The sequence below is a fragment of the Anthonomus grandis genome, chromosome 12 (genome assembly GCF_022605725.1).
Source record: "Anthonomus grandis grandis chromosome 12, icAntGran1.3, whole genome shotgun sequence".
Classification (NCBI taxonomy): Eukaryota; Metazoa; Arthropoda; class Insecta; order Coleoptera; family Curculionidae; genus Anthonomus; species Anthonomus grandis.
In genome coordinates this window covers 3,103,715-3,115,899 of record NC_065557.1, presented here as the reverse complement: position 1 = coordinate 3,115,899, position 12,185 = coordinate 3,103,715, and the positions used below count along the sequence as shown (strand labels likewise).

Below are 12,185 nucleotides of genomic sequence, written 5' to 3'. Positions count from 1 at the left end.
GGAAAAATTCTGACCTGATCAAGTTAAGGTAGACGATAGTTGTTTCATGACAACAGTGAGGTTATGGTTTCTATTTATGGTGCGTTAAAATAATTATATATTTCAATATAATTATTTTATATCTCATGCTATTTATAATGATTAATTTGTAGACACATGATATAGCCATAAATTTATTTTTCTTTAACACACAGATGCAGTCTAATTAATTACTCGATAATTTAGAAAAAATTTATTTTATGTTTGATATATATATATTATGTATTACCTTTGCAGCTGAATAAATAAATTATTATTTAACTTGCCATAAAAAATTAACTTAAAAAGAGAACACACATGTCTATGAATTGGCTTTGATTCGCATGAATATTTTTTTTTGATATTAGTAGAAGTATCAAATACAGAAAACCTTTTCCACTCTCGAAAACCCCTCGTAGCACCGACAGCGCAAAACAGCACCCCTATGCCGATAACGTAAGGGGTGAAAAACCCTAATTTTCTTCCAATAAAATCGTCTATTCCCAGGCAAATCCAGAGCGGAGCTCCTGCAAAACCCGGATCGATATAGTTTCACGTTCAACCGGTGCCTCCATCTGCCCTCGTTCGCCCAAAATCCCGACGACACTTTCGCCCCTTACACCCTCCTAACCCTTGATTGTTCAGTTTTTTTCTTTTTGACGAATTACTTGTTGTGCAAAATTCCGTTTTTTTTTTGTTTTTTCATACGGGTCGAATTACGTTTTTTGGGGGTCGGTTTAAGTGATCGTTTGTGACCTCTTTACTCGTGTTAATAATTATTCCTAAAATACCCAATCGATTTGCTCAGTAATTAATATACGTTAAGCTTTAAACTGTTGACAATATAATATTACAATTTTTTCACGGTTGTGATTTTATAAGCAATATTTTTCCTTAGTAGTTGTGTATAGTTTTACTGGAAAAAACGTCATATTAAGGTAAGTCATTTAATTCAAAAAGCGTAATTATTCTAAGCATAGAAATTTAGCATGAAAAAGTTCACAAGAATACAAGTTTTCCTTTTTATGCTCTAAGCTATGTTTTCTTAGGGATTTGCTATCCTATATAGTTAGCTTAGTACCAAAGTAGCTTAGTAACAAGCTTAGTACCAAAATATTCAGAATATCAATTATTTGATTTCACAGCTTCTTGACTCCGTCCAGAAATTCAGAAATTCCAGAGGTGTATTATCATCGGAGCAAAAAAATTATTATTGATTATGGGAAGCTGGAGCACTAATACGAGTGAAGTCACTTTCCAGTTTTTCCAAAAAAATTAAGAACTCGTTGTTCAACTCTCTGGAAGTAAATCCTTATTTCTTCCAGGCAGTTCAAGTAATTTATTCCAGAAAGTAGAAGCCACTTCGGAGAGAAGTTGAGGGTTCATTTTTCAACTGCCTGGAAGAAACTCCTTATTTTTTTTTCAAGAATTTGAAGTCATTTTCCAGTTTTTCCAAGGAATTTAATGCTTAGGGTTCAACTGTCTAAAAGTAAATCCTTATTTCTTCCAGGCACTTCAGGTCATTCCTTCCAGGAAGTTGTAGAAAAATGCCCCTTGTTTAACTGCATGGAAGTAATTCCTGATATCTTCCAGGCAGTTCAAGTAATTTATTCCAGAAAGTTGAAGCCACTTCTGAGAGAAGTTGAGAGTTCATTTTTCAACTGCCTGGAAGAAACTCCTTATTTTTTTTTTTTAAACTGAAGTCAATTTCCAGTTTTTCCAAGGAATTTAATGCTTAGGGTTCAACTGCCTGGAAGTAAATCCTCATTTCTTCCAGGCACTTCAGGTCGTTTCTTCCAGGAAGTTGAAGATAAATGCCCCTTGTTTAACTGCATAGAAGTAATTCCTGATATCTTCCAGGCAGTTCAAATAATTTATTCCAGAAAGTTGAAGCCACTTCTGAGAGAAGTTGAGAGTTTATTTTTCAACTGCCTGGAAGAAACTCCTTATTTTTTTTCAAGAAATTGAAGTCATTTTCCAGTTTTTCCAAGGAATTTAATGCTTAGGGTTCAACTACCTGGAAGTAGATCCTTATTTCTTCCAGGCACTTCAGGTCGTTTCTTCCAGGAAGTTGTAGAAAAATGCCCTTCATTTAACTGCATGGAAGTTATTCCTGATATCTTCCAGGCAGTTCAAGTAATTTATTCCAGAAAGTAGAAGCCACTTATGAGAGAAGTTGAGAGTTCATTTTTCTACTGCCTGGAAGAAACTCCTTATTTTTTTTCAAGAAATTGAAGTCAATTTCCAGTTTTTCCAAGGAATTTAATGCTTAGGGTTCAACTGCCTGGAAGTAAATCCTTATTTCTTCCAGGCACTTCAGGTCGTTTCTTCCAGGAAGTTGTAGAAATATGCCCTTCATTTAACTGCATGGAAGTTATTCCTGATATCTTCCAGGCAGTTCAAGTAATTTATTCCAGAAAGTTAAAGCCACTTCTGAGAGAAGTTGAGAGTTCATTTTTCAACTGCCTGGAAGAAACTCCTTATTTTTTTTCAAGAAATTGAAGTCAATTTCCAGTTTTTCCAAGGAATTTAATGCTTAGGGTTCAACTGCCTGGAAGTAAATCCTCATTTCTTCCAGGCAGTTCAGGTCGTTCCTTCCAGGAAGTTGAAGATAAATGCCCCTTGTTTAACTGCATGGAAGTTATTCCTGATATCTTCCAGGCAGTTCAAGTAATTTATTCCAGAAAGTAGAAGCCACTTCTGAGAGAAGTTGAGGGTTCATTTTTCAACTGCCTGGAAGAAACTCCCTATTTTTTTTCAAGAAATTGAAGTCATTTTCCTGTTTTTCCAAGGAATTCAATGCTTAGGGTTCAACTGCCTGGAAGTAAATCCTTATTTCTTCCAGGCACTTCCAGTTCAGTTTTTCTCGCATACTCAGAAAGATAACTCAGAAAGTTCTGGAAAGCACTTTCTGAGTTATCAAGGATCACACATGGATATTCATTTTAATAAAAGTCGGCCAGAGATGTGAAATCCTTTAATCTTAGTTTACTCAAAAAGTTTTCATCCTACAGTATAATGTTTAGTACTGAAATACTCAGAAGTATTCTTTAGCGTTTTTACATACTCAGAATTTTCTGAGTTATCAAAAGACTTTCGCGGCTTTTCATTATTATAGGCTTCTAGGGCGGTTATAAACTATTTAAACCTTGATAACTCAGAAAGCTATTATCCTAGAGTCATAAATTTCGTATCAAAATACTCAGAAAAAGGCACGTTCCAACTTTTGTTATATACTTGGGAAGATCTGAGCAGAAACTTCTGAGTTATTAAGGGACTTTCATTTATATAAGACTTAGTCTTCTAGGAATATGAACTCTTTTAAGCTCAGTTATCTCAGAAAGTTGTTATCCTATATGCACATGTTAAGTATTAAAAATAAAGTACTGTGCAACTTTTATTCTATACTCAGAAAGATCTGACAAAAGGTTTCTGAGTTATCAAGGGACTTGCGCGACTTTTCATTATAATAATACTAAGTATTCCAGGGATCTGAAATATAAGTTAACTTAAAAAGTTCTTATTCTAGAATTATAAATTTAGTATCAAAATACTCAGAAGACAGTACTGTGCAACTTTTATTCTATACTCAGAAAGATCTGACAAAAGGTTTCTGAGTTATCAAGGGACTTACGCGACTTTTCATTATAATAAGACTAAGTCTTCCAGGGATCTGAAATATAAGTTAATTAAAAAAGTTGTTATTCTAGAAGTATAAATTTAGTATCAAAATACTCAGAAGAAAGTACTGAGCAGCTTTTATTCTATACTCAGAAAGATCTAACAAAAGGTTTCTGAGTTAGCAAGGGAGTTACGCAACTTTTCATTAAATAAGACTAAGTCTTCCAGGGATCTGAAGTATAGGTTAACTTAAAAAATTCTTATTATAGAATTTTTAATTTAGTATCAAAATACTCAGAAGACAGTACTGTGCAATTTTTATTCTATACTCAGAAATATCTGACAAAAGGTTTCTGAGTTAGCAAGGGACTTACGCGACTTTCATTATTTATAAGATTAAGCCTTCCAGGGATCTGAAGTATAAGTTAATTAAAAAAGTTGCTATCCTAGAATTATAAATTTAGTATCAAAATACTCAGAAAAAAGTACTGTGCAACTTTTATTCTATACTCAGAAATATCTGATAAAAGGTTTCTGAGTTATCAAGAGTTTTACCTGGCTTTTCATTTTAATAAGATTAAATCTTCCAGGGATCTGAAGTATAAGTTAACTTAAAAAGTTCTTATTCTAGAATTATAAATTTAGTATCAAAATACTCAGAAGACAGTACTGTGCAACTTTTATTCTATACTCAGAAATATCTGACAAAAGGTTTCTGAGTTATCAAGGGTCTTACGCGACTTTTCATTATAATAAGACTAAGTCTTTCAGGGATCTGAAGTATAAGTTAATTAAAAAAGTTGCTATCCTAGAATTATAAATTTAGTATCAAAATACTCAGAAAAAAGTACTGTGCAACTTTTATTCTATACTCAGAAAGATCTGGCAAAAGATTTCTGAGATATCAAGGGTTTTACATGGCTTTTCATTATAATAAGACTAAGTCTTCCAGGGATCTGAAGTATAAGTTAACTTAAAAAGTTCTTATTCTAGAATTATAAATTTAGTATCAAAGTACTCAGAAGACAGTACTGTACAACTTTTATTCTATACTCAGAAAGATCTGACAAAAGGTTTCTGAGTTAGCAAGGGAGTTACGCAACTTTTCATTAAATAAGACTAAGTCTTCCAGGGATCTGAAGTATAAGTTAAGTTAAAAAGTTCTTATTATAGAATTATAAATTTAGTATCAAAATACTCAGAAGAAAGTACTGTGCAACTTTTATTCTATACTCAGAAAGATCTGACAAAAGGTTTCTGAGTTAGCAAGGGAGTTACGCAACTTTTCATTAAATAAGACTAAGTCTTCCAGGGATCTGAAGTATAAGTTAAGTTAAAAAGTTCTTATTATAGAATTATAAATTTAGTATCAAAATACTCAGAAGAAAGTACTGTGCAACTTTTATTCTATACTCAGAAAGATCTGACAAAAGGTTTCTGAGTTATCAAGGGTTTTACCTGGCTTTTCATTTTAATAAGATTAAGTCTTCCAGGGATCTGAAGTATAAGTTAACTTAAAAAGTTCTTATTCTAGAATTATAAATTTAGTATCAAAATACTCAGAAGAAAGTACTGAGCAGCTTTTATTCTATACTCAGAAAGATCTGACAAAAGGTTTCTGAGTTAGCAAGGGAGTTACGCAACTTTTCATTAAATAAGACTAAGTTTTCCAGGGATCTGAAGTATAAGTTAACTTAAAAAGTTCTTATTATAGAATTATAAATTTAGTATCAAAATACTCAGAAGAAAGTACTGAGCAGCTTTTATTCTATACTCAGAAAGATCTGACAAAAGGTTTCTGAGTTAGCAAGGGAGTTACGCTACTTTTCATTAAATAAGACTAAGTTTTCCAGGGATCTGAAGTATAAGTTAACTTAAAAAGTTCTTATTCTAGAATTATAAATTTAGTATCAAAATACTCAGAAGAAAGTACTGAGCAGCTTTTATTCTATACTCAGAAAGATCTGACAAAAGGTTTCTGAGTTATCAAGGGTTTTACCTGGCTTTTCATTTTAATAAGATTAAGTCTTCCAGGGATCTGAAGTATAAGTTAACTTAAAAAGTTCTTATTCTAGAATTATAAATTTAGTATCAAAATACTCAGAAGAAAGTACTGAGCAGCTTTTATTCTATACTCAGAAAGATCTGACAAAAGGTTTCTGAGTTAGCAAGGGAGTTACGCAACTTTTCATTAAATAAGACTAAGTCTTCCAGGGATCTGAAGTATAAGTTAAGTTAAAAAGTTCTTATTATAGAATTATAAATTTAGTATCAAAATACTCAGAAGAAAGTACTGTGCAACTTTTATTCTATACTCAGAAAGATCTGACAAAAGGTTTCTGAGTTATCAAGGGTTTTACCTGGCTTTTCATTTTAATAAGATTAAGTCTTCCAGGGATCTGAAGTATAAGTTAACTTAAAAAGTTCTTATTCTAGAATTATAAATTTAGTATCAAAATACTCAGAAGAAAGTACTGAGCAGCTTTTATTCTATACTCAGAAAGATCTGACAAAAGGTTTCTGAGTTAGCAAGGGAGTTACGCAACTTTTCATTAAATAAGACTAAGTCTTCCAGGGATCTGAAGTATAAGTTAAGTTAAAAAGTTCTTATTATAGAATTATAAATTTAGTATCAAAATACTCAGAAGAAAGTACTGTGCAACTTTTATTCTATACTCAGAAATATCTGACAAAAGGTTTCTGAGTTATCAAGGGTTTTACGTGGCTTTTCATTTTAAATAGATTAAGTCTTCCAGGGATCTGAAGTATAAGTTAAGTTAAAAAGTTCTTATTCTAGAATTATAAAAATAGTATCAAAATACTCAGAAGAAAGTACTGAGCAGCGTTTATTCTATACTCAGAAAGATCTGACAAAAGGTTTCTGAGTTAGCAAGGGAGTTACGCAACTTTTCATTAAATAAGACTAAGTCTTCCAGGGATCTGAAGTATAAGTTAAGTTAAAAAGTTCTTATTATAGAATTATAAATTTAGTATCAAAATACTCAGAAGAAAGTACTGTGCAACTTTTATTCTATACTCAGAAATATCTAACAAAAGGTTTCTGAGTTAGCAAGGGAGTTACGCAACTTTTCATTAAATAAGACTAAGTCTTCCAGGGATCTGAAGTATAGGTTAACTTAAAAAATTCTTATTATAGAATTTTTAATTTAGTATCAAAATACTCAGAAGACAGTACTGTGCAATTTTTATTCTATACTCAGAAATATCTGACAAAAGGTTTCTGAGTTAGCAAGGGACTTACGCGACTTTCATTATTTATAAGATTAAGCCTTCCAGGGATCTGAAGTATAAGTTAATTAAAAAAGTTGCTATCCTAGAATTATAAATTTAGTATCAAAATACTCAGAAAAAAGTACTGTGCAACTTTTATTCTATACTCAGAAATATCTGATAAAAGGTTTCTGAGTTGTCAAGAGTTTTACCTGGCTTTTCATTTTAATAAGATTAAATCTTCCAGGGATCTGAAGTATAAGTTAACTTAAAAAGTTCTTATTCTAGAATTATAAATTTAGTATCAAAATACTCAGAAGACAGTACTGTGCAACTTTTATTCTATACTCAGAAATATCTAACAAAAGGTTTCTGAGTTATCAAGGGTTTTACGCGACTTTTCATTTTAATAAGACAAAGTCTTCCAGGGATCTGAAGTATAAGTTACCTTAAAAAGTTCTTATTCTAGAATATTAAATTTAGTATCAAAATACTCAGAAGACAGTACTGTACAACTAATTTTATATAATCAGAAGGCTCCAATAAGAAGTTTATGAGTTATCAAGGAACTTGAATTTCATTTATATAAGACCAATTCTTTCTGAGAAGTGACTCTTCTTGAAAAGTTGTAATAGTAGAACGACCAGTTTTGTACCAAAATACTCAGAAGAAATAACTGTACAACTTTTGTCATATGCTCATAAAGCTCCTATAAGAGCATCCACTTAATTAACATTTTGATACTAAAAAATGAGAAAACTCTACTGGAACTTTTCCTATAAAGAAACTGGTTTGCCTTTCCTTTAAAACATGTTTAGTAAACTAAGTTTCCAAGAGACATAAAAACTTTGATGTTTACCCATAAGCACCTATTTACTCCAAAATGCAATTTCCCAACTTATAATGATATTTACGGCCTCGCAGTGAAACTATAACCCCCCTCTCACACATAAATCACGAAATTTCGTATTTAGATAAAGTTTTCATAATATCCGCCGGCGAAACTTTTGAATTGTAGTTTCACAATAACCCGGACGAAATCCGCTTATAAATACAATTCCCCGGTATGTACCGGGGAAAATTGAAATTTGAATTTACTTGATGAGTTTGATACGAACAAAAGCGAGATTGGGGGAGGGGGAGGATACATAAAAAATATTAATTGCTCCCCCATTAGGAGATTAGCAGCGAAGGAAATACGATGAAATATTAATCGGCTTTTTGTCGTAAAGTTTTCAAAAGGAAACTGGTATTATTAATGAGGGAAAACTTTGCGGTCCTGAAAGTTTTTCTCGCTTAGTGGGCAAAGTTAAGTTTCGCCTGAGACTTTTCAAAATGTAACACAGCACGCGAAAATTTATAATGGAAAACGCTAATTGGTATTGCAATGCGTGTATGGTTCGAAGGACCAAAAAAGCCCGATATCCGGCTCTCTTTTATCCTTTTCTTTAATAACGAGTTTCCTAATTAAATTTCTCTCTTGTCAAAACTCCCCGGGCCTTTTAATTTTTAAAAACTTCTTCGAGATATGGAAAAGTTATAAAGGCCAGAAGTGTCGCCTGCAGTCTGTATTTCTTTCTGTTCTTAATGGTGATATGCTTGAAACGTGTTAGTTTCCTAATAACCTAAAAAGTTTTTGTGGAAGCATTTTGATTTGTAGAAAACTTTCTTTTAATTATTTCCGTACTAAACTTAGATTAAAGACAAAGTCATTTGTTTCTTACAGGCACTCCTTGAATAAGAACTCCAATAGCTTCACTTCTAGTGCATCGATTTTAGTCATTTTTTCAAAAAAGACTTAAAAAGTCCTTAGAGTAGTCCACAAAACAATAATTTCTAAATATTGACTACGAGAATTTAAGATATTCATTTGTCAATAAGAGAGAAAGTCATTTGTTTCTTACAGGCACTCCTGGAATAAGAATTCCAATAGCTTCACTTCTAGTGCATCGATTTTAGTCATTTCTTCAAAAAAGAGTTAAAAAGTCTTCAGAGTAGTCCAGAAAACAATAATTTCTAAATATTGACTACGAGAATCTAAGATATTTATTTGTCAATAGGAGAAAAAGCCATTTGTTTCTTACAGGCACTCCTGGAATAAAAATTCCAATAGCTTCTTTTCTAGTGCATCGATTTTAGTCATTTCTTCAAAAAAGAGTTAAAAAATCTTTAGAGTAGTCCACAAAAGAAGAATTTCTAAATATTGACTACAAGAATCTAAGATATTTATTTGTCAATAAGAGACAAAGTCATTTGTTTCTTACAGGTACTCCTGGAATAAGAACTCCAATAGCTTCACTTCTAGTGCATCGATTTTAGTCACTTCTTCAAAAAAGAGTTAAAAAATCTTTAGAGTAGTCCACAAAACAAGAATTTCTAAATATTGACTACGAGAATCTAAGATATTCATTTGTCAATAAGAGACAAAGTCATTTGTTTCTTACAGGCACTCCTGGAATCAGAATTCCAATAGCTTCACTTCTAGTGCATCGATTTTAGTCATTTCTTCAAAAAAGAGTTAAAAAATCTTTAGAGTAGTTCACAAAATAATAATTTCTAAATATTGACTACGAGAATCTAAGATATTTATTTGTCAATAAGAGACAAAGTCTGTTGTTTCTTACAGGCACTCCTGGAATAAAAATTCCAATAGCTTCTTTTCTAGTGCATCGATTTTAGTCATTTCTTCAAAAAAGAGTTAAAAAATCTTTAGAGTAGTCCACAAAAGAAGAATTTCTAAATATTGACTACAAGAATCTAAGATATTTATTTGTCAATAGGAGACAAAGTCATTTGTTTCTTACAGGCATTCCTGGAATGAGAATTCCAATAGCTTCACTTCTAGTGCATCGATTTTAGTCATTTTTTCAATAAAGAGTTAAAAAGTCTTCAGAGTAGTCCAGAAAACAATAATTTTTAAATATTGACTAAAACTCCTTTTTTTTTTAGTTTTTATATCAGCTTTGAATTTAATAGTTTTAATTTCTCTATAATTTATCGTTTTTTTTTCTAAATATTCAAACATTTGATTTTTTAATTTGAATATTTTTTTAAATTTTATATGAATCTAAATTTAAATTTTATATTAATTATTGACATTACTTTGAATTTTTTTCTCGATTTTTTAAATATTTAAATTATTGATTCTTTAATTTTCTTCAATTATCTGAATACATATAAGTCCCTTGATAACTCAAAAAATTCTTTTCAGAGCTTTTTGAAGATACAACAAAAGTTGCGCAATACTTTTCTGAATTTTAGGTGCTAAAATTATTGCTTTAGGACCACAAGATTCTGAGAAAATTGAGCTTAAAAGTCCTTCGATAACTCAGAAACTTTTATCGGAGCTTTCTGAGTAAATAATTTAAAAGTTGCATAATACTTGCTTCTGAATGTTTTGGTATTATAAATCTGAAAGGACAATTTTCAGAGATATTATAATTTTAAGGAGGCCATATTTTATTACGTCAATAACAGTCAAAGTTAATTATTTAATATTTTAACAACAATTTGGACGATTTTGTTTATTTTAAAATTTATTGCAAGCCCATGTGTCTCTTTAGAAAAAGTGTAATTACAAAATGTACTATAGTACCACCAGATTTAGAGTGATTGAGTTATTTTTTGAAAAAAATTTTGATAATGTCATAGACTCTACAAAAATCCAAATATTTCAAAAATTACTCCATGGATTTTATTTATTTTGATATTTAAAGAAAGCCATTGAATGTATTTATTAAAAGTGTATCTACACTTTTTACTGTAGATCTATTGGATTCAGAGTTATTCAGTTATTTTCTGAATTATTTAAAATAATCTTGATAGTGTCAAAGGCTCTACAAAAATCCAAATATTTCAAAAACTACTCCATGGATTTTATTTATTTTGATATTTAAAGAAAGCCATTGAATGTATTTATTAAAAGTGTATTTACTCATTTTACTGTAGATCTACTAGATTCAGAGTTATTCAGTTATTTTCTGAATTGTTTAAAATAATCTTGATAATGTCAAAGGCTCTACAAAATCCAAATATTTCAAAAACTACCCCATGGATTTTATTTATTTTGATATTTAAAGAAAGCCATTGAATGAATTTATTAAAAGTGTATCTACACTTTTTACTGTAGATCTATTAGATTCGAAGTTATTCATTTATTTCCTGAATTGTGTAAAATAATCTTGATAGTGTCAAAGGCTCTACAAAAATCTAAATCTTTCAAAAACTACCCCATGAATTTTATTTATTTTGATATCTAAAGAAAGCCATTGAATGTATTTATTAAAAGTGTATTTACACATTTTACTGTAGATCTACTAGATTCAGAGTTATTCAGTTATTTTCTGAATTGTTTAAAATAATCTTGATAATGTCAAAGGCTCTACAAAAATCCAAATATTTCAAAAACTACCCCATCGATTTTATTTATTTTGAAATTTTAAGAAAGCCATTGAATGTATTTATTAAAAGTGTATTTACACATTTTACTGTAGATCTACTAGATTCAGAGTTATTCAGTTATTTTCTGAATTGTTTAAAATAATCTTGATAATGTCAAAGGCTCTACAAAAATCTAAATATTTCAAAAACTACCCCATGAATTTTATTTATTTTGATATTTAAAGAAAGCCATTGAATGTATTTATTAAAAGTGTATTTACACATTTTACTGTAGATCTACTAGATTCAGAGTTATTCAGTTATTTTCTGAATTGTTTAAAATAATCTTGATAATGTCAAAGGCTCTACAAAAATCCAAATATTTCAAAAACTACCCCATCGATTTTATTTATTTTGAAATTTTAAGAAAGCCATTGAATGTATTTATTAAAAGTGTCTTTACACATTTTACTGTAGATCTACTAGATTCAGAGTTATTCGGTTATTCTTTGAATTATTTAAAATAATCTTGATAGTGTCAAAGGCTCTACAAAAATCCAAATATTTCAAAAACTACTCCATGGACTTTATTTATTTTGATAATTAAAGAAAGCCATTGAATGTATTTATTAAAAGTGTATCTACACTTTTTACTGTAGGTCTACTAGATTCAGAGTTATTCAGTTATTTTCTAAATTATTTAAAATAATCTTGATAGTGTCAAAGGCTCTACAAAAATCTAAATATTTCAAAAACTACTCCATGGATTTTATTTATTTTGATATTTAAAGAAAGCCATTGAATGTATTTATTAAAAGTGTATCTACACTTTTTACTGCAGCTCTACTAGATACAGAGTTATTCAGTTATTTTCTGAATTGTTTAAAATATTCTAGATAATGTCAAAGGCTCTACAAAAATCCAAATATTTCAAA

At 30.1% G+C, this 12,185-nt stretch overlaps 1 protein-coding gene across 1 annotated transcript in view; it reads left to right on the top strand.

Annotated features, from left to right (window-relative positions):
• Positions 1-660: 660 nt before the first annotated feature.
• Positions 661-12,185, top strand: part of LOC126743223 (ras-like protein family member 10B) — a 64,008-nt gene continuing 52,483 nt past the window's right edge. Inside the window, exon 1 of the mRNA XM_050450214.1 lies at positions 661-956. The gene's annotated coding sequence lies outside the window, so the exon portion shown is untranslated. The remainder of the gene's footprint in view (positions 957-12,185) is intronic.